The sequence below is a fragment of the Ranitomeya variabilis genome, chromosome 2 (assembly GCF_051348905.1).
Source record: "Ranitomeya variabilis isolate aRanVar5 chromosome 2, aRanVar5.hap1, whole genome shotgun sequence".
Classification (NCBI taxonomy): Eukaryota; Metazoa; Chordata; class Amphibia; order Anura; family Dendrobatidae; genus Ranitomeya; species Ranitomeya variabilis.
Genome location: NC_135233.1, coordinates 1,021,025,711 through 1,021,049,743, shown reverse-complemented (window position 1 = coordinate 1,021,049,743; position 24,033 = coordinate 1,021,025,711). Strand labels below are relative to the sequence as shown.

Below are 24,033 nucleotides of genomic sequence, written 5' to 3'. Positions count from 1 at the left end.
ATATTAGACACAGGTATGTTTTTGTAATTCTAAAAGAAAATCTGTGGCGTGTGGAGCACATAACGACCACTAAACGGCCTTTCCGAGGGTTCACCGTATGGCGCTGTGTGACAGACATACTTTTCTTTTACATTCCGCCCTGAGGAACCTTCGTGTATTTTGTGCTCTGGAATTGCCTTTTCTGTTCAGGTATTTCCATTCTGTTCGTGATCTTTAAAGAGAAAAAAAATTCCATACACAACGATAGAAGTTTTTATTACAAGTCAACAAGTCTTTTGGCTTTTATATGTAAATAATGGCAGAGCCGGGCATGTGAGGATGCATTATCCCCTCCGTGTGCACAAGCACTTGTATTAGAATCACAGTAATTTGGTCGTTTTATATTTGTAATGTTACATAGAACTGGGAACAATCCGGCCTCTGTTTCTTTTTTTTCTTTCTTTCTTTGAAACTTAAAATGTCTTTTGTGCATAATTTCGGATTACACTTGGTGCACAATGAATGCAATTTTTCAATGAAGCCTTATTATAAGATGTCGGACGCCAGGCTCCTCTCCCTTATATCTTATTGTGTCTGTGTGTGTATGTATATATATGTATATGTGTATATATATATATATATATATATATATATATATATATATATATATATATATATATATATATATATATATAGCAAAATTTCAGGATTCTATTTCTGATCTATCCACCAATGAAAGTGTTGATGTTTTGGCCCTGTTGCTGGGTGCCAGCCGTGGCCATCCATGCACTGTGCTGCTGATGGGATATAGCAGAGCGCTGTCCTCGGTCCCACAGGCGTGGAGCGGAGTGTCAGCCTTCCACAGTGACGTGTGCCTGGCTAGAGTTATACAGATCATTACAAATTCTTAGCAAGTTCCCAATCAGCAACGCATAAAGGACTAAATGCACAGGAAAGCCGCAGGCCGCGCCACGTGCAGCAGCATTCATGTCACTGCGCAAACTCCAGCCCAGTGAAGCGATATGACTGGTTCGTTGTAGCTGGACTAAACCATTACGAATGGAATTTGTCACCAGGTTTTTCCAACTCCATCAGAGTGCAGCATGATGTAGGGGCGAAGACCCTGATTCCAGTGACGTATCGCTTTACTGGGTGGCACAGTTTTGATTAAAAACTGTTTTACCTTCTACAGATCTACGAGTTCTCTGAATGCTGAGCTCTGAGTAACCCTATCCACATCACTGATTGGCAGTTTCTGCCTACGCACAGTGTACACAGAAAGCTGCCAATCCGTGTTGGGGGCAGGATTATACAGACATCATGAATATGGAGGACAAGGTGATGGTCTCCTGCTGATTAAAACAGTGACTTAATCAAAACTTCAGCTCGTAGCCCAGTGACACTGCTGGAATCAAGGTCTCTGGCCCTACGCTATGTTGGAGACAGATTCCCTTTTAATTATTACCGTATGTCTTAAGCTACTTTGTGCCTTGGTCACCTGTCTCCTGTGATCTGACACCCCAGGATTATTATTAGTAGGAGCTGTAATTAATCCCATTATCCCAGTGCGCTTTCTACCTTCCCTCCGGTATGCGGAGATGGAATTGCAGTAATGAAGCGCTGACATCGTCCTCACAATCCGCTCTTGTTTATTGGGCATAAGTGGAGCCACAGCTCCTATATTTAGTTTCTGCATTTTCTTACCGTAGGAGGGTTTGTAATTAGACAATATTTTATTTTAATTAGCAGCAAATCATGTAGTAACGACTTTAATCTTTTTGGAGCCAGGGCTGGGCAAGTCTGGAGTCTCCTGTAAACACAGCTGTACTTGGGAGAAGGTGGCTGCAGGGGATGTGAGGAGGCCGAGTACACAGGCTGATGTGATCTCCTCTGCTCCATAGTCCCCCATGTCCAGCAGGGCAGCGTGGTGAGCCGGAGCCACAGATTTTACTGAAATAAATATACATAGTATATTATTTTTTTCAGTACATTGCTTTGGGTTGTTTTTTTTTTTTTTTGTGGGGAGGGAGAATATAGTAGATAGATATAGATAGATAGATAGATAGATAGATATGAAAAAAAATTACATAATATACTGATAAAATAATATATTATGTATATATGTGTATATATTTATGTGTGTGTATATATATATGTGTATATATATATGTGTATATATATGTGTGTGTATGTGTGTGTATATATGTGTATATATATATAATATATATATATATTTATTTAAAAAAAAATTGTTTGCATTAACAAAGCTTGCAGCCAATGGAGAAAGTAATAAAAATATAAATATATGTGGCCCGATTCTAACGCATCAGGTATTCTAGAATATGGCATATAGCTGCCACATAGTATATAGCACAGGCCACGTAGTATACAGCAAACAAATAGTACGTGGCCTGTGCTATATAGTATGTGGCTGCTATATACATCTAATATATAAAGCTGAATGTATGTGTGTGTGTGTGTGTGTGTGTGTCCGGGATTGGCATCTGCACCGTCGCAGCTACAGCCACAAAATTTTGCACAGTCACACGTCTGGACCCCGAGAGCGTCATAAGCTATGTTGTGAGGCGAAATTTTAACCCCGCGCGTTCCAATTCACCAAACAATTTTGCCCCTATCTACATAATGGGGAAAAAGTGAAAGGAAAAGTGAATTGACAGCTGCCAGATGTGAACAAGGAGGACTTAAAGAATGAGAGCGATGGCGCCAAAGAGTATATACCGTACAGTTGCTAAGGTGGGGCCCCGACATGGGATACTCACCACACACGGGGATATGAACACACACAAAATGCGCCACACACTACCACGTGCTCGAACACATATCACCCTCCGCACACATTTCACCACACATACACCAACCTCGCCACATAAAAGTCGAAACACAAAAGTCGCCGCTCAAAACTCGCCACACGCAAAATTCGCCACATGCAAAACTAGGCTCACGCAAAACTTGCACACGTGGAAAAATTGCCACATGCACAAAAGTTGCAACACATGCAAAAGTTGCCTCACACAAAACTTGCACATACTCAAAACGCACCACACATAAAACTCGCCACGCGCAAAACTCGCCATGCACAAATCTTGCTGCACACAACTTGCTACACTAACCTGTCACATGCAACTCGACATACAAAAAGTTGCTACACGCATGGCGCCTCACAACTCATCTCACAAAAGTCGCTACATGCATGTCGCCACACGCAACTCAACACACACAATGTGACACATGAAATTCGCCCTAAAACACACACAAGTCTGGTATTATCCTTCAAAAATAAAAATCTGATTAATAAGCAGACAAACTACAAGAGCAACAACTGTACCATATAGGAAATCCGGCAGCTGTCAGTCACATGACCTGTCTATTATGTGTATGTGTGAGCTAATATATACTGCCAGGGGGGAGGGCTTACTGTTGGCTGGGGATTTATCAGGCTGCCAATTTAGCTTACAAATACTGAGGTAAAAATACTGACCAAATAATGTGTGAACGAGGTCTAATACAGGAGGAGATGACATACAGATATGTACTATATACATGGGAGATGACACACAGGTATATACTATATACAGGAGGAGATGACACACAGGTATATACTATATACAGGAGGAGATGACATACAGGTACATACTATATACAGGGGAGATGATACACAGGTATATACTATATACAGGAGGAGATGACACACAGGTATATACTATATACAGGAGAGATGACACACAGGTATATACTATATACAGGAGGAGATGACACACAGGTATATACTATATACAGGAGGAGATGACACACAGGTATATACTATATACAGGGGAGATGACACACTGGTATATACTATATACAGGGGAGATGACACACAGGTATATACTATATACAGGAGGAGATGACACACACATATATACTATATACAGGGGAGATGACACACAGGTATATCCTATATACAGGGGAGATGACACACAGGTATATACTATATACAGAGGAGATGACACACAGGTATTTACTATATACAGAGGAGATGACACAGGTATATACTATATACAGGAGATGACATACAGGTGTATACTATATATAAGGGAGATGACAAATATGTATATACTGAGGGGAAAATGAGGGGTGTGAGGTGAAAATGAAAAGGTGTGAGTGCAAATTGAGAGGAGTGAGGGAAAATAGTGGAGTGATCGGAAAATGACAGATGTGAGTTAGGGGGGAATGAGATGTGTGAGGGGGAAAATGAGATACGTGATGGGAAAATAAGAGAAGTGAGGTGCTATAACTAACCACAGATATTTACTATGCCCAGGCAACACCCGGCTCTTCAGCTAGTACATACATATTGTAGAATACCCGATGCGTTAATACAGGCCACGCAATATATAACACAGCCCAAACAGTATATAACACAGCCCAAACAGTATATAACACAGCCCAAACAGTATATAACACAGCCCAAACAGTATATAACACAGCCCACATACTATATAACACAGGCCACGCAGTATATAGCAGCCACGTAGTATATAACACAGGCCACGCAATATATAGTACAGCCCACGCAGTACAAAACACAGGCCACATACTATGTAACACTGGCCACGTAGTATATAGCAGCCATGTAGTATATAGCACTGCCCACGTATATAGCAGCCATGTAGTATATAGTACTGCCCACGTAGTATATAGCAGCCATGTAGTATATAGTACTGCCCACGTAGTATATAGCAGCCATGTAGTATATAGTACTGCCCACGCAGTATATAGCAGCCATGTAGTATATAGTACTGCCCACGTAGTATAGCCAGTCAAACCTCCCAACTGCTACACCCAGAAACCCCTCTAACCTTATTAATATTCCATGCATGCCTTCTGTCTCTTTCAATTGTGCTCTTTGGAATTCTCGCTCTGTGTGTAATAAACTCTCCTTCATTCATGACTTCTTCCTTTCTAACTCTCTTAATCTCCTGGCTCTTACTGAAACCTGGATCCAGCAGTCAGACACCACCGCTGCTGCTGCTCTCTCATTTGGTGGACTACACTTTTCTCATACCCCAAGATCAGACAACAGAGCAGGTGGAGGCGTTGGTCTGCTCCTTTCACCCAAATGTACCTTCCAAGTTATCCCCCAAGTACCCTCACTTGTATTCCCTTCCTTTGAGGTCCATGCTGTCAGATTCTACGTCCCCTTCTCCATGCGAGTGGCGGTGGTGTATCGTCCTCCCGGCCCCTCTCACCAGTTCCTGGATCATTTTGCCACCTGGCTTCCACACTTTCTCTCTTATGACACCCCCACCCTCATCATGGGTGATTTCAATATCCCAATTGCTTCTCCCCTCTCCCCATCTGCTTCTCACCTTTTATCTCTAACCTCCTCTTTCGGCCTCTCGCAGCATACTAACTCTCCAACACATGATGATGGAAACTCCCTTGATTTGGTCTTCTCCCGGCTTTGCTCACTGGATTATTTCACAAACTCCCCTCTCCCGCTCTCTGACCACAACCTTCTTTCATTCTCTATCAAGAACTGCCATCCCGCTCAGGTCATCCCCACTTTCCACACTTATAGAAACATACAGGCCATTAACACCCAGAAACTTATGAAGAACTTGCAGTCTTCATTGGCCCCAATCTCCTCCATCTCTTGTCCTGATTCTGCTCTGAAGCATTACAATGAAACCCTGCAAAGTGCCCTGGAAGAAGCTGCACCTCCTATACATAGAACAACTCGGCACAGACGGCGACAACCGTGGCACACGCTGCAAACACGTTTCCTGCAGCGGTGCTCCAGGTGCGCCGAACGTCTGTGGAGAAAATCTAATCTGCCCGAAGATTTCATCCATTATAAGTTCATGTTAAAAACATACAACTCTGCCCTTCACCTCTCCAAACAAACCTATTTCAACACCCTCATCACCTCGCTGTCCAATAACCCTAAACGTCTCTTTGACACTTTCCGGTCCCTACTCAACCCAAGAGAGCAGGCCCCAACCACAGATCTCCAAGCTGACGATCTGGCCAATTACTTCAAAGAAAAAATTGACCACATTCGACAGGAAATCATTTCCCAATCTCTTCATACCAAGCACTGTCCTCCCTCCCCCACTGCATCTAGTTCACTCTCTGACTTTGAACCAGTTACAGAAGAAGAAGTAAGCAGGCTCCTTGCATCTTCTCGCCCGACCACTTGCACCAGCGACCCCATTCTGTCGCATCTCCTCCAGTCCCTTTCCCCGGCTGTCACCTCTCACCTAACAAAAATATTCAACCTTTCCCTCACTTCCGGTATTTTTCCCTCCTCATTTAAGCATGCCATCATACATCCACTACTTAAAAAGCCCTCCCTCGATCAAAATTGTGCCGCTAATTATAGACCTGTCTCTAATCTTCCCTTCATCTCTAAACTCCTGGAACGCCTGGTCCACTCCCGTCTTACCCGCTATCTCTCAGATAATTCTCTTCTCGACCCTCTTCAATCTGGTTTCCGCTCTTTACACTCTACTGAAACTGCCCTCACTAAAGTCTCTAATGACCTACTAACAGCTAAATCTAATGGTCACTATTCCATGCTAATTCTCTTGGATCTCTCCGCAGCATTCGACACTGTGGATCATCAGCTCCTCCTCACTATGCTCCGCTCCATCGGCCTCAAGGACACCGTTCTCTCTTGGTTCTCCTCCTATCTCTCTGGCCGATCCTTCACTGTTTGTTTTGCTGGTTCCTCCTCCTCTCACCTTCCCCTTACTGTTGGGGTTCCTCAAGGATCAGTCCTAGGCCCCCTCCTCTTCTCTTTGTATACTGCCCCTATTGGACAAACAATCAGTAGATTTGGTTTCCAGTACCATCTCTATGCTGACGACACCCAATTATATACCTCTTCTCCTGTTATCACGCCGACCTTTTTAGAAAACACCAGTGATTGTCTTACCGCTGTCTCTAACATCATGTCCTCCCTCTATCTGAAACTGAACCTGTCAAAAACTGAACTCCTCGTGTTCTCTCCCTCTACAAACCTACCTTTGCCCGACATTGCCATCTCTGTGTGCGGTTCCACCATTACTCCAAAGCAACATGCCCGCTGCCTTGGAGTCATCCTTGATTCCGAGCTTTCATTCACCCCCCACATCCGATCACTGGCTCGCTCTTCTTATCTGCATCTCAAAAACATTTACAGAATTCGCCCTTTTCTTACTTTTGACTCTGCAAAAACTCTTACTGTCTCACTTATTCATTCTCGTCTGGACTATTGTAACTCTCTACTAATTGGCCTACCTTTTACCAGACTCTCCCCGCTCCAATCTGTCCTGAATGCTGCTGCCAGGATCATATTCCTCGCCAACCGTTACACCGATGCCTCTACCTTGTGCCAGTCATTACACTGGCTACCCATCCAATCCAGAATCCAGTACAAAACTACTACCCTCATCCACAAAGCACTCCATGGCTCAGCACCACCCTACATCTCCTCTCTGGTCTCAGTCTACCAACCTACCCGTGCCCTCCGCTCTGCTAATGACCTCAGGTTAGCATCCTCAATAATCAGAACCTCCCACTCCCGTCTCCAAGACTTTACACGTGCGGCGCCGATTCTTTGGAATGCACTACCTAGGTTAATACAATTAATCCCCAATCCCCACAGTTTTAAGCGTGCACTAAAAACTCATTTGTTCAGATTGGCCTACCGCCTCAACGCATTAACCTAATTATCCCTGTGTGGCCTATTAATAAAAAACAACAACATAATCACGTTCCTCCATCATGTTCTCATACACTTTATGCAGTTAATAGCCTCTGTGTCTGTACTGTTACATACTTAGGCAGTTAACTGGTTCATGCAGCTTTACATGAACACCCGAGCCTTACACTATGGCTGGTCCAAATAACTAAAGCAATTGTTACCATCCACCTCTTGTGTCTCCCCTTTTCCTCATAGTTTGTAAGCTTGCGAGCAGCAGGGCCCTCATTCCTCCTGGTATCTGTTTTGAACTGTGATTTCTGTTATGCTGTAATGTCTGTTGTCTGTATAAGTCCCCTCTATAAGTTGTAAAGCGCTGCGGAATATGTTGGCGCTATATAAATAAAATTATTATTATTATTATTATTATTATATAGCAGCCATGTAGTATATAATGCAGCCCACGCAGTATATAGCAGCCATGTAGTATATAGTACTGCCCACGTAGTATATAGCAGCCATGTAGTATATAGTACTGCCCACGTAGTATATAGCAGCCATGTAGTATATAGTACTGCCCACGTAGTATATAGCAGCCATGTAGTATATAGTACTGCCCACGTAGTATATAGCAGCCATGTAGTATATAGTACTGCCCACGAAGTATATAGCAGCCATGTAGTATATAATGCAGCCCACGCAGTATTTAGCAGTGTGAACACCATATCGCTGTTAAAAAAAAAAAAAATTAAAATAAAAAATAGTTACTCACCCTCTGGGATCCAACGGCGCTCTAGCGATGTGCGCACGGCTGCCGCCATCTTCCATTCCCAGGATGCATTGCGAAATTACCCAGAAGACTTAGCGGTCTCGCGAGACCGCTAAGTCTTCTGGGTAATTTCGCAATGTATCTCTGGGACAGGAAGCTGGCGGAAGGCACGAGCGCATCGTCGAACTACGGAGGGTGAGTATAGCAGGTTTTTTTTTATTATTACTTTTAACATTTGATTTTTTTACTATTGATGCAGCATGGCGCGTTACATTACCGCTGGGATTAACCCTGTGTGAGCGGTGAGGGTAGTATGGAGCGGGCACCGGGCAGTGACTGCGGGGAGTATGGAGCGGGCGCCGGGCACTGACTGCAGGGGAGTAGGGAGGGACTAATCGGACTGTGCCCATCACTGATTGGTCGCGGCAGCCATGACAGGCAGCTGGCGAGACCAATCAGCGACGCGGGATTTCAGTGGACGGAAGTTGCAGACAGAAAGACGGAAGTACCCCTTAGACAATTTATTTATATATATATATATATATATATATATATATATATATATATATATATATATATATATATATATATATATATATAATTTCGTTACTGCAAAAAGTTATTTTTGTTTGTTTCCCTTTATATTCAGTGGCTCCTGCTATAACCGCAACTTTTGAAGGTTACTCTTCATGTTAGTTAATTTTAATACCCAGTAATTCATTACATTATTTTGACTTTGCCCGGCATGATGGGACAATAATGGACCAGGGCAAACACCAGCATTAAATCCTGATCAGCTGATTTATTATTGAACATTCTGTAGGTCACGACCTTCATGGAAGGGGTCTGGTCTATAATTTGCCATCTGCTGAGATATTTGGCCTCGACTTCCAACCCATCAACACTTTATCAATCGTCTTCTGATATTTAGCCCTCAGCGGAATATTGCATTGCTGGATAATGATATTTCCAGATCCCGCCGCGGTCACAGCTCAGTTGTTGACCTGTTTGTCCAGACGTGCAGAATGCTTCCATACAGCTCCATAATGTGACTCCTCAGTGTTTGCTGTCAGCGAATGGAAACCATTTTTTTCTGGATTTATTGGTTGTCCTAAAATATAGAGAAAATAATTACTAATGAAGATTTTAAGGTATATGACAATCTTCTCCTGCTGTTCCCTTTTTTTCTAAGCAGTTTGACAAGCAAATATCCTTCATTTATAATTGTCACTAATGACCCTGTTAAAAAATGATACCCACTAAATGGTTCCCAAAAAGCCAAGCATTGGAGGTTGGCAATCCACTACACACAGCACTACCTTTCCTTGTTCATACACATGCTTTCTAAGGAGCTCTGTAAATTGAGTCAGTGACCCAATTTATAAAGAACGGTCTTCATAAAGGGTGCAGTGCGAGGTGCCTGAATTATGAAGATACACTCACCCCTTAAAGGGGTTGTCTGGTCTTAGCGTGATTGCAGGTTTGTGAATCCCTGTATCGCACGCACTACGAGGAATCGCCGAGTTCAGGAGTATGTGAGTTGTATACCTGCGGTCACATGCCAACTAGATGTGTGCGGCCTCAATACAAGGGTATTGAGCGAGGCCCGATATGTCTAGTCGGAATGTGGCCGGAAGCGTGCGAATCACATACCATTGCCATCACATGACTACCGCTGGCACTGGAGAATTCTTGATGTGAGGATTCACAAGTCTGCAGTTGTACCCTAAGGCCGGACAACCTCGTTAATGAATCAGGAGAGGGCCGTGCGCCCCTTGTGCTGATAGTTAGTGCTTAAGTGTTGTTGTTCCTTATATAATCTTTAAAGAAATTTTAAACCCAGAAATGAAAGATTAAATTAAACGAGCATTATATTTTTCCTCCGTTAGTCTGCAGCACTTTATGAATGATCCCCAAACAATCAAGATATGTAGAAATCCTAAAGAACAGAGGTTAATGGCCAACTGATCAGCTCCACCTTTGGCTGCTGGCAGATTGAAGTCACTCCCCCTTTGTAAAGGGGCGGAGCTTGGTAATTTATTTTCCCTACAGTAATAAAGGTTGAGGGGGGAGGTTTCTGCTGCAGTCAGTTGTCTTCTAGTCTGACACAGAACAGTAAGGAGGAGAGGGAACATGCTGATTTCTGGAGAAATACAGAAAAATGTTCTTTAGGATTCCATTTTATTTAAACCGGAGACACCATATAATCAAAGAAAAAGGCGATTAATGGAGGAAGTGTTGGGATTTTTATTTTTTGTATTTTTTTTTTGTATGTATTTTGAGTTCTATATTTAATCTGTGTAGCTCTTCCAATTTGTGCTGCTCCACTGATTCTGGAACAATAATTTTTCTTCTCTGCCCCTTTGTTCCGAAGATATACCCCCCCCCCCCAAAAAAAAAAGGTTTTCCCTTCCGCTAAGTGGGCGTATACTAAAGAACTTTGCAGTGGGCGTGGCTGCATTTTGATTGGCCAGCGTCAGAGGAGAAAAATCGAATTCCCACTGAGAGGTCCTGTTGTACTCGTCCAGTTGGTTGAAAGGAGAATTTGCATCTTTATTTTTTGGGGGAATAACTTTGGAGCTGAGGAAGAAGAATAAGAATAATTGTTCCTGAATCAGTAGAGCAGCAACAATTTGTAGAAGTATTTGGATTAAATTCAAAAAATCCAGTGAAAGGTCACTTTAAGGTTGTTTCCGAGCACCGAAAATCCGTTTTAAGAAAACACAGTCCCGTTTCGGGCAAACACAAGGCTGTATTTCATGACCTATTAGTGACATTCTCCTTTCTTGAAGGCGACTTGTAAATTAATGAGAATACAATGTGTGTGATGAATCCTGAGCGCTGCTTAATAAGGATCGCTGCTGATGGAATATAATTAATACTCCGTAGATAAAACTGCTGGTGCCCTCGGCCAAGGTGGAGGATGGGCCTCTTTACTTCTGGATAATGAATACATTTAATGCAGAATTTATCACCGATCTCATTTACAGGATTTCATTATAGAAATAGAGGCCTATTCTAGATCAGTCTCTTCCGGTTATTATGGATGGGGACACAGCCCATATATGCGGCTCACGTGGGGAAGGTGCCTCCATACAATCTGATTACAGTGCCGGAGACTCTGATGGATGACTTGCTCATACTTGGAATTCCTGAGACGGCTAATTGATGGTCTGCATGCCGGGACAAAGTTAGACGGCTACCTCCGCTCTTGGCCGTGCCAGGAATTATGGCAGAGTGCTTTCCCTTTTGTCTGTTTTTTTTTTTTTTTTTTTTTTTTTGTAAGTAGATGTCATGATATGTTTGTTTAGGCTTCAGATGCCCATTTGTCCGGAGAGGGCTTTAAATATTTAAGGATGGGACCACACTGTGCGCATTAGCGGAGACTTGCCGTCTTCCTTGGGAGTCTGAGATAAATACAAGTTTGGTACAGCGCACTCTATGCCATAAGCATCTCGTAGTAGACACACAGTTACCATATTAATATTCTATATCTCTTGTGTCTATTCACCTGTCTAGCCCCAGGAAAGGAAGACCAAGAGTCACCTCTGCTTCTGAGGATAAGTTTATTCGTGTCACCAGCCTCAGAAATTGCAGGTTAACAGCAGCTCAGATTAGAGACCAGGTCAATGCCACACAGAGTCCTAGCAGCAGACACATCTCTACAACAACTGTTAAGAGGAGACTTTCTGCAGCAGGCCTTCATGGTAAAATAGCTGCTAGGAAACCACTGTTAAGGACAGGCAACAAGCAGAAGAGACTTGTTTGGGCTAAAGAACACAAGGAATGGACATCAGACCAGTGGAAATCTGTGCTTTGGTCTGATAAGTCCAAATTTGAGGTCTTTGGTTCCAACCACTGTGTCTTTGTGCGATGCAGAAAAGGTGAACGGATGAACTCTACATGCCTGGTTCCCACCGTGAAGCATGGAGGAGGAGGTGTGATGGTGTGGATGTGCTTTGCTGGTGACACTGTTGGGGATTTATTCAAAATTGAAGGCATACTGAACAATTTAGTTGGACCATCATTTATTTTTCAAGAGGACAATGACCCCAAACACACCTCCAGGCTGTGTAAGGGCTATTTGACCAAGAAGGAGAGTGATGGGGTGCTATGCCAGATGATCACCAGACCTGAACCCAATCGAGATGATTTGGGGTGAGCTGGACCGCAGAGTGAAGGCAAAAGGGCCAACAAGTGCTAAGCATCTCTGGGAACTCCTTCAAGATTGTTGGAAGACCATTTCCGGTGACTACCTCTTGAAGCTCATCAAGAGAATGCCAAGAGTGTGCAAAGCAGTCATCAAAGCAAAAGGTGGCTACTTTGAAGAACCTAGAATATAAGACATAATTTCAGTTGTTTCACACTTTTTTGATAAGTATATAATTCCACATGTGTTAATTCATAGTTTTGATGCCTTCAGTGTGAATGTACAATTTTCATAGTCCTGAAAATACAGAAAAATCTTTAAATGAGAAGGTGTGTCCAAACTTTTGGTCTGTACTGTATATATTCAGTATAAGGCCTCATTCACGTGTTCATGTTGCAAGCATGAGTTTTGTTTTTTTACGGATAGAACATATTCGTTATAGTCTATGGGGCTTTTCACAAGTCCATTTTTCTTTTTCTGGAATCACGGATGAAAAATGCCAATATACTGTAAGTCTCCGGTCCTTGAAAAATGCATGCAGCACACAGATGGCATCTGTGTACAGTCCCTGTGCTGTCGTGATCAACATGGCAAAGGATATAAGAAGCTTAGTAATTTATCTATATGTAAAAAAGAAAACTGACGCGCTGCACCGAACGGCCGGTGACACATACCATTTTTTTTCTTTCCTGGAAAAACACAATGTCTGAATAAGGCCTAATGTATTACAAAAGAGAACAGCCTTTTAACGTATGCGATAGGGGATAACGTAATGGTTTGCTGAGAATTTCCCCAGCTATACCCAGCACTTGGCTCTGCAGAATCCTGTCTTAAACCAGTGAGAGTGCACATGGTCGCCTTCCACTCCATTCACGGTCCGTGGGATTGCCAGAAATAGATGAACCCAGGGCTCGGCTGTTTTTGGCCGTCTCCCGCCATGTGACTAGCTTGTCGTCATTCTGCAGTCACTTTTGCTTAGTTTTGGGTACAGAGCCATAGTGAGGAGGAAGGTCCTGGCAGGATAGTATCACGATTTCTCTTATAAAGGCTAGAGAAATAAATAGTTTAAGGGCTGAAAGAAAAGGTGGTTTTGTTGTTTGACTGAGGGTTAATTGCTCCTATTCCCCTGTTCTATTGAACTGTTCTTTCAGATTGATGACGGGCAACGTGCTACACGTCAGTGATGGTTCTTCTGACCCCTCACACAAGCACATGTGAATACTATTTTGTGTAAAGACGTGACTTATCACTTTGGTCTGTGGAGATAATTTTCCTGTCTCTTCCTGTAAATATCAGTATACAGATTAGACACGAGCGCTTAATGTTTATTAGCAGCTGGTGGAGATTCCCGTCTGCACGCTCCCTCCCGGTTTGTAGCTGTGGTTGGGTTCTGCTCGCTCCACGTCCAGCCTCTAGATCGCGTCAATTTCCAGTGTCGTGAACCACCTCACTCTCCCTTGTATTATCGCTGCTCCTTATGTTTCATGAGGATCTTCTTGGTGCTTTTGTCTCATGCAAATCTGCACAGAGCGCTTGGCCAGAGCGGTGTATCGTCATATTCCACGCCCGGCTCGTCTCATCCCAGGCCTTCCAGCCAACTGGCGCTGCATTCCCTTGTTTTTTGGACACACTTTCTTCCCAGAAAATAATCTAATCTCACAACTATGTTTGACATCTGGCTTTCGCTAAATCCATAATTAGGAGTACGGGTGTGAACGTCTCCATGGGATTTTCTTTCCACATCTCTGAAAACACTTCACTTGCTGATTGACTTGTATAAATTAGTTTTACTTTATGTTTTACTGCATAGGAGGTGGTGAATTTTTTTTTACACTTTTAGTTTTGAAGGAGCCTTGGTAGCATGATACACGTTATAATAGAGAGGTTGACTTTATAAAAACACCATCTGGTCCAGGGTTTTTCCCAAACTCTAGTCCTCATAGCCTCCTCAGATCGTGTTTTTTTTTTTTTAAGGATTATCTTAGTATTGCACAGGTGGCAAAACTTGTGGCAATATCTGATTCCTTAAGAATTCCATCACCTAAGGAAATCTTGAAAGCATGATCTGTTGGGGGCCCCGAGGACTGGAGCCTGGGAAACATTGAAGTGTGCACCAAGATGTTCATCAGCATCTTGTAATGATGTTTGTGACGTTATGGGGGGTATCCAATTACGGATTTGAAAGGGTAAATTTGAACAAGCTACTACTGCTTATATACGTATGTAGGGTGCACACCAGCGTATGTCTCAGTCTTCAGATGGGTAGCCCTATCGTAGGACCTAAACAACATCCATAGATGGATTAGAGAATGGGTTTCTCGACCGACTGATATTGGACCTGCTGATCTCTTCAAGTCTGTCTGGTGGCACCCTTGTCGAAATCTGCTGTTACTGGACATATCTGGAGCAGGATACTCCACCATCTAGGTCAGAAATTGTCTCTGAAAGCTGTCCTAAGAAGATGGTGTCCATATGCCCTAATAGGTCATATGATATATCTTCTCCAGTCAATAAACCAAAATTAGTGCAACTCAACTGGAAAATAAAGTGGCAGAAAATTTTTATTGACCATGAAAAACTTGTGATGTCTAGTGATGGTGGTTTCTTACCTGAGCACACAAGGATCGAGCATGTCAAAGTCCATAATGCTTGATCATTGCCTCCTCCAACATTTGTCATTCTGGGAAAGCCAGGTCACGTCAATACACATATGGTGATTGGCCAACATTAACCCCTTAATGTCCAATGACTGATATATCTGTCATTGGATGCCTCCCCCTGTTTGGTGCGGGCTGATCACCGTAGCCCGCAACTTTTCCGGCACATGACCGCTGATCTGATCAGCAGTCATGTGCCCCTAACAGCCGTGTTTGATCACGATCTACCCGCCACTGTTGACATGTTAAGTGCCGCTGTCAAACTCTGCACGTACAGGAAGCGCGTCATTACCCCGCCCATCGATGCACGTGTCACATGACTGCGGGTCGCCGAAGGGTTGGCTTATCGGATTATGGCAGCTTCTAGTCTCCCATGGAGACTATTGAAGCCTGCCAAAATAAAAAAAAATAAACATTTAAAATATATAAAAAAGCAAGAATCAAATATACACATATTTGGTATCGTCGCATTCAGAATCACCCGGTCTATCAGTATATAAAAAGAATTAATCCAATCTGTAAACAGCGTAGCGAGAAAAATTTGAAGCTCCAGAATTACTTTTTTTGGTTGCTGCAACATTACAATAAAATGCAATAACGGGCAATCAAAAAATCATATACACACCAAAATGGTATCATTAAAAACATGAGATCGGCGCGCCAAAAAAAATAATCCCTCACCCAGCCCCAGATCCCAAAAAATGGAGATGCTACGGGTTTCGGAATATGGCAATTTTCTTTTTTCTTTAATACAAACTTTGGATTTTTTCATCACAGAATCATACTGGAAGGTCAGTTTTAGCATTTAGTGAACTTGGTAAAAAATAAAATTGGTTAAATGCACTTTTTTGGGGGGGCAATTTCTCCGCATTTGGATTTTTGTTCCCATTTGCCAGTACACGATATGGTAAAAAAAAAAAAAAAAATCAATGGCCCTATTCAAAAGTACAACTCATCCCGCAGTAAAACAAGCCCTCACATGGCCATATTGATGGAAAAATAAAGTTATGGCCGTGGGAAGAAAAGGAGCAAAAAATGGAAACGCAAAAACTGAAATACTCCTGGGGCTTAAGGGGTTAATCTAACGTGTATGGCCATATTTGTGGGTCACATACATATAAGATGGCTGTTGGCTGACTGATCATCTAGCTCCGTGTTCCCCAACTCCGGTCCTCAAGAGCCACCAACAGGTCATGTTTTCAGGATTTCCTTAGTATTGCCCAGGTGATTGAATGCTTGCCTGTCCACGTGATGCAATTATCAGCTAGGCAATACTAAGGGAATCCTGAAAACATGACCTGTTGGTGGCTCTTCAGGATTCTAGCTGGTAACAATCTCTCTAATTTCCCCATACACAGGGTTCTGAGAAAGCCGCTGCCAGAGTCTTCCGGCAGCAGCTCATCTTCCTGCTGAACAAAAGGTTTGGACGTTGAAGTTTTACCTACCACACTCTTCTCTCTTGACGTTACCTCTTGGGGGGAGTCAGGAGACCCCCATGCATATTAAACTGTTGGCTGCTCCTGTAGATATTAGCGGGTTCTCACTACTTTTCCTGAAGGTGTAAGGCCATGTGGCACATGTTTGGTTTTTGGTGTCTCAAAACATGTTGCAAATACTTGTGTCTTTGTAGGAAAACGCTGCGTAAAATGTGTGCATATTTTTTTTTTTTTTTTAATACTGTTTTCCACATGTTTTTTCCCTCATTCATTTTGAATGGCTAAAAGATTTGACAATGCACTGCAGCTCTAAACGTACAAGAGAAAAAAAATCACATCCGGGGCCCGAGATTTTAGAAATCTTATTGGTTTTGCTGGCAATGAAAAAAACACAGCATGTGAACAAGCCCTAAAGTTCTAATTGTCCTCTAACATGTTAATAGACCTGGGCAAGGACCTTGTGTCACACGGATTTTGTGTAGACATAGGGCTTTTTTTTTTTTTGAAGGGATAATGGGCGACTGCTAACAATCTTCCCTATCGTTCTGCGGGGTGATAGAACGTGAGATCCTGGTGGTCTTTATGTTCCCGGGGGACCTTCTGTGGCTTGTGGGCTGCCAGGTGCACTCAGTCGTGCTCATGATCTCCATTTTACAAGAATGATGGGTTTTAAAAATAACCTCCTAAGAACTGGTGGTATTCGGAGATCTTCAGCAGGAGGCTGTGTATTCGCACACTTGAGGGGTAATTAACTTTAGGGGACTGACCTCTACCCCTCCATTTGTTTATTTCTAAAGATGGCTGCATACATCCCAGCTCCAGCATTTTCCTCCTCCATCTGTTCTTACTTACTGTTGGATGTCATGAGGTCTGCGGAGTCAAATGAGATAATTAGCACCTACTGTGATTGCAACTCCTGAACTATTCACTTATTATGGGATGTTACACCGCTGGAAACGGGAGACATAATGCAGCTGTAAAAAAAAGAAAAAAAAGTTTGCTTCAAATTGCTTCACTGAAATCTTTTAATTACCGTAGACTTCCCAGACTAAATAACTGCGATCAGTCATATGTCTGTAAATAATCTCTGCAGACTTTTAATTAGGATAGTTATATGATGACCCCATACATTTCTACAAATGTTTGCTCTCACTCCCACTAAATGATTAGAAATTGCACCATGATTATAATGTATGATATTTGGTGTTGCCGCTCATTTGTAATGTTCTTCATCCTTCAGCGGAGCCATGAGCGAACAGCACAGACACTTTGACTAAAAAAATGGAAGAAGTTTCTTTGGAGTCGCTGCTTATTTTCTCTAGGATTTGTCACTTCTGTCATTTCACCCCTTTAGCACTTGGAGTGCCCATTTGTCTTGTTGTGGAGCCAATTACTTGCCCATTAGTGTAAGTTTATGGGGGCATCCCTATCTTTGCGTATATTTGTAGTCTCAGGTACTCTTAAGGGAACCGGTCATAAGATTTTCCCTTGCTTTTCGGCTGCCCGATGTTGTTCTCCCTAAAAAGATATTTTCTAAGAGTGTTGATTCAACTCCTCAGCTCTGCATTCCTAATGAAAATCCCCCCTTATACTTCTCCCACACTATGCAGGTAAGTGCCGAGCGGTCTAATGGCTGTGCCTGGACCACATCTTTATCTGCTGTAGAATAGAGCTCTTTTTGCCTTTAATTGATGTTTAAGACCACCCCTCCATCAGCCACGCCGAGTTGTATCACGCTCTTTATTCTTGTCCATACATTCTCTCTCCATCGTCCACTCCTTCCCAATCCATTGTCCGCTCCTTCCCCCTCCGCCGTCTGCCCCTTCCCCCTCCGCCGTCTGCCCCTTCCCCCTCCGCCGTCTGCCCCTTCCCCCTCCGCCGTCTGCCCCTTCCCCCTCCGCCGTCTGCCCCGTCCACCCCTTCTCTCTGTTCCTAACTAAAAGGCATTGGCAAAAGGCCAAACATTTAACCTTTCCGGTCAACAAAATGAATCGCTTAATACAAGCCTGGTTAGTGATTGTTGATTGGTTGCAATTCTTGAAGGCCGCACAAACAAAGGAAGTTTGGGTAGTTGTGTCTACTTCATTTCCAGCTGAGCAACTTGATTAGTTTGGTTTCAAATAGAAGTGTATCTGCCAAGTTCAGGAGTCCCTGTCATTACCATGACCTTGAATCGGTCTCGGGTCACCGTGCAGCTGTTGTCTGGCATGTGCAGAACAGTTTGTGGTTTTTCTTTATCAGGCGATGTGGACAGGTGTTCACTAGGAGTAGTTCCAATTGGCACCGAAATCCTGGGAAAATGCAGGCACCACTTAATTGGCTGTTTCGGTGGCATACTTCACAATGCTTAGGAAACTAGTATGGACGGCTGAACAATCCAGATTTATAGATTTATAGATCTATTCTTTAAGTAGCCAAAAGGTTCTAAATTCTTAAATACAAGTTTTTGGGGGTTTTTTTTCTGTAGGATGGTTGGGACCCCACTAGCGGAGGCTCCTAAGTTCTCCATTCTACAGAAGTTGTTCTAGAACAACGGTCATGCATGCACTCTGCTGCTTCTTGCAATTGAGTCACCCGCCAGGGCAGTGGGGATACTCTGTACCGGGTCCAGTCGCAATTAAAGGGGTGGTCATGGTGGCAGCGACCCGGTCCGTGGCCCTGGGCACCCAAGTAAAAGGGACGGTCTTTAAAGGGGTTGTGAAAATAATGAAAGTTTGTGACGCCACCTGTGGTGACTGACGCTGCTTAAAGGGGTCCTCTGGGGGAGATGGTGCTGCAGCAAAGATTGTGTCGCTTCCCACAGGTGAAGCGGGGTCCGCAGGGCTCCCGGTGTGTTTGGCAGGGATGGTGAATGCCGGCAAATAAATGGAAGACACGGGGTTGCAGTCTTTACCTGGTTTACTGATGTAGTACAGTGTCAGTCCAGGGTATGGGCAACAGGTGTCGATGGGGTCCAGGCAGCCTGAAGACGAGAGGAAATCCCTTTGCCAGGCCAGTTTGGGAGCCTTCCACTTTGCGCTATTAGTCCCTTGCTGCCTGTGGGGTCCTGACAAGGTCCTCGGTTACTCTCTGTCCTGGGACAGTCCCTGCATGGCAGGCAACTTGAGCTGTTTCTTGGGGTCTCGGTACACGGTGACTCCGGGCTTTAATTGTTGTTGTACCTCAGGTATTATGTGGGCAAGTCACTTTTAGTTTCCTGCCCTCCGGTTCTGCCGTGGGACCTGTAGTTCCTCACGACCTCAGGCTCCCGGTACCCGGTTCCTGCTCTCTAGCTTAGAGGGGCCCAATCGCAGCCCTCCTCTAACTCTTAAGTTCCTATGTGCTCCTTCACTGTCTGCTACCAATTGTCAACTGCCTCACTCCTCCTCCAGACCAGGATGTATATAGGGAAGTTCCCCTTAAACCGGCTTTAGAGCTCCCGCTTCTGGCCTGGAGTTAGAAAGTGTTGCATGTAAGATTTCCTGCCAAAGGGATCCCTCCTGTCTCCAGGCATGGCATTACCCTCCCCGAGAGGAAGGCAGCACCACTGTGGTGCCCGAACTCCTGGGGTGCCACACAATGTCTATAGCACTGAATGAGTGGGGTCAGCACTGTACAGCTATGGTGGCCACAGCTGTGTCCAGAAAATCTGAATTGAAACTAGTTTGATATCTCTGGGCTGTGCAGGCTTCTTTTGGTGAAATAAGAATCAAGATCACGGTCAACCACAGCAGATGACATTCAGCTCTATCGGACTCCTAAACATCAACCAAAACCACTGCCATCAATAATAAATCCCCGCTAAGCCGGTGCCAGGGGGCGGTGAGTGGTAGCTGGAGGAAAGTGATCAGACCAAGCACATACTTGTGGTTGGAGGACGGAGGTGGACAACGAGGAGAATGAAACCTGGAACCAGTGATATGAGCTAAAACGCACAATCCTCCGATGAGTGACGTGACCTCATTGTGGTATCTGTTTGCTGGCTGACTCTTGGATTACTTTCTCATTCCTTGGGACTGTTGGCTAGTCAGTGTGGATATGTCAGTATGTAATCTACCACTGTTGGGCGGTTGGTATAGGAGCTGTTACTATTAAGGGGATTGAGTAGCATAGCCTTATATCAGGTAGTCCTTAAATAGTTTATTCTGCTGGTTTCTAAACCAGTCCATCATCCACATCCTGATCCCGTCCATCATCCACAGGACTGCTGCAGCTGACTACAGTCCTATTCCGTATATTTAAATATACTGTATTTGAGAGTAGCCACGTAGAGGCACATCTAGGCAACAAGATGTAATAAGAATATAATCTTTATTTTTATATAGCGCTAACCTAATCCGCAGCGCTTTACAGTTTGCACACATTATCATCACTGTCTCTGATGGGGCTCACAATCTAAATAAAGGATTAAAACCCCCTCTCTTCTTGAGAACAGAGTGGATTTTTAATAAGCACATTGCAGTTTGCCTTTTTGTTTTTTCCTTTCACACACACTTGCAATTTTCCCCATTTTTATAAAATGAGACCTACCTGCTACTAGATGATTGTGCCTCACCATGGCAGGACTTCTGAGGACCACCAGAACAGGGAATTGTTTGCAGGGTAAGTAATGGCTATTTTTTTGCTTTCTAGTATTAACTACTGTTTCGCAACACTCGGGTAACTCCTGTAAAAATGTAATGGTGGAATATTTATAAAAAGAGGGACGCTACACTTTTGTGAGGATATTCCCACAATTAAGTATTCACATCTCGGTAATGTATATTTTATGAGGTCAGGAGGTCCAAGAACCTTTTAAATACGTCCGTGCACTATTTCCAGGTCGCTATGGTTGGGTAGAGAAAAGTGACGTGATTGACGAATGGAGTTGATGGGACCCCAAGAGAAGTGACATTTTGTCATGAAGTCCTTGCCTTTGACTGCTGACTTTGCTGTTAGCCTACGCCGTAATTGATGTGTAGAAATGCTGATCCTGCCCAATTATACGGATCGCTGTGTGGTTGACAATCCCTCCTGATGACATAGGACACCATAGGTGGACCTAAACGCATTAGCTCGCTGGGGGGGGGGGGGGGGTTACCTGGAATCCCAATGATGAAAAAGGTTAATGTTTAACCTTTTTCAGTAAATCTAATTTCCACAGTTCCAGAGAATTTTCAGGCATGATGAATTCTGGAAAGACTGAATAGTAGCGTACCGTCTAACCAGGACAATGCAATGAGTGATGCTGTAATGCCGACTAATACAACTCATGTTTGAAATATCGTACATCCATAAATATGGCAAACCTTTCAGACACAATTGTTCGATCAGACTACCTGTATAGCAGTCTGAAAGCTCCAACATGTACATTACATATGATCTGGCTAACCAATAATATGGCATCCATTTATAACTGGAAATAATGAGGGTGTGTAATGATCACTGATTTACTTAGAAGAGAACTATGCTTTCAACAAACTTCATAAATCGATAGTTTCGGCGAATATAATAAACTTTGTAAGGTATCTTAAGTTAGAGACAGGAAAATAAATGTCCTCTATTAACTCTAGTGGGGCGGGAGGGGAGCGCAGATCTTTCTTGATCAAGATGGGATGGATGGTAGGACAGTGAAGAGTCCGGTTACACCTTATTTTGTACTCCTAGAGGGGGGGTACGAAGAGCACAATGAGAAAACAAGCAAGGGGAGATGCGAAGATTGTGCTGAGCTTTCTAACAAGTCTTTTACCTCATCCCGAAATCTGGATTCACATTTACATTACTCAAATACTCCTATTTTCATAGGCTCCATACTGATGTACTTGTATGCTATCTAAAGAATGATGAGCAGGAATCTGTCTTTTGTACTGTGTATGGTAGACATAGCAGCTAGTGTACTACTGTACGGTAGACATCCTAGAGTCAGTTGCAAATTAAGAGCTTTATCCTGATTTCTCACTCCTTTGCAGGCTACAAGTCATATAATGGCAAGAAAATGTTATTCCTCTTACATATATAGGGTAGCTTGTTATGAAAAGTTTCTTGAAAGTGCAATGCAACGAACCATGCACCTAGAAATGACTGATTTAATGATCTTGTTGATCAGTTCCATTTTTGGAAAATACCCTGATGAAGCCACGTCTCAAGACTCGAGGTGAATGAGACTTGGTAATATTTTGTCCTATTGTAGACAAGGCAGTAGACAGGCTTCTGCTGCAGTGAGTTGTCTTATGGCCACATCAGGACATTAATTTTATTGCACAAAGTAATCATTTGATACAATAGATAAACAGAACTTAATATTTCGTACCGAAACTTTTTGCAATTGCCAAGGTCAGACCTCTTTCCTGTAGTTCTTGACCAAGTTTGCTCACGCTGCAGCAGGGATTTTGGCCCCCTCCTCCATACAGAACCTATCCATTTCTTTTCGTGACTGTCGTTGGGCAACAAAGAGTTTCATCTCATGCCAAAGATTTTCTATTGGGTTCAGGTATGGAGACTGGCTCGGCCACTCCAGGACCTAGAAATGCTTCTTACGGATCCATTCCTTACTTGCCCTAGCTGTGGTTTTCTGGTCATTGTCATGCCACAACACCTCTTCAATGCTCTTACTGAGGGAAGGAGGAGGTTGGCTAAAATCTCGCTATACATGACCTCATCCGTCCTGCACCTTTGCAGAAAAGCACCCCCAAAGTATGATGTTAACCCCCACCATGCTTCACAGTTGGGACTGTGTTCTTTTGGTTGTAATCATCCTTCTTCTTCCTCCAAACACAGCAGGTGGAGTTGATACCAAAAAGTTTTATTTTGATCTTATCTGACCACATGCCTCTTCTGGATCATCCACATGGTCATTGGCGAACATCAAAGGGGCATATGGACATATGCTGGTGTGAGCAGGGGGACCATGCGTGCTCTGCAGGATTTTAATCTATGACTGCGTAGTGTTACTAACAGTAATGTTTGAGACACTGGTCCCTGCTCTCGTCAGGTCATTGACCAGGTCCTCCTGTGTAGTTGTGGGCTGATTCCTGACCTTCCTCAGAATCATTCTTACCCACAAGGCAAGATTTTGCATGGAGCCCCAGACAAAGGAAGATTGACAGTCCTCTTGTGTTTTTTTTTTTTTGTTTTTTGTTTTCCATTTTCTAACAATTGTGTCACCAGTTGTTGCCATCTCACCAAGCTGCTTGCCTATTGTCCTGTAGCCCATCCCAGCCTTGTGCAGGTCTAAAATTTTGTCCCTGGTATCTTTAGACAGCTCTTTGGATTTGGCCATGGTGAAGAGGTTGGCGTGTGATTGTGTCAACAGGTGTCTTTTATACAGGTACCGAGTTCAAACAGGTGCAATTAATACAAGTAATACATTACCTGTATTAATTGCTCCACGGGGCCAA

General features: G+C 43.4%; 1 protein-coding gene and 1 long non-coding RNA gene across 2 annotated transcripts in view; one reads left to right on the top strand and one right to left on the bottom strand.

Moving 5' to 3' along the window:
• Positions 1-24,033, top strand: part of HS6ST1 (heparan sulfate 6-O-sulfotransferase 1) — a 121,964-nt gene that overhangs the window by 87,859 nt on the left and 10,072 nt on the right. The gene's annotated exons all lie outside the window — the stretch shown is intronic.
• The window catches only part of LOC143808550 (uncharacterized), a 1,160,439-nt gene continuing 1,137,940 nt past the window's right edge, over positions 1,535-24,033 (bottom strand). The window contains exons 2-3 of the long non-coding RNA XR_013221975.1: positions 9,440-9,546; positions 1,535-1,929 (exon numbers count right to left, since the gene is read on the bottom strand). This is a non-coding gene — a long non-coding RNA (uncharacterized LOC143808550). The remainder of the gene's footprint in view (positions 1,930-9,439; positions 9,547-24,033) is intronic.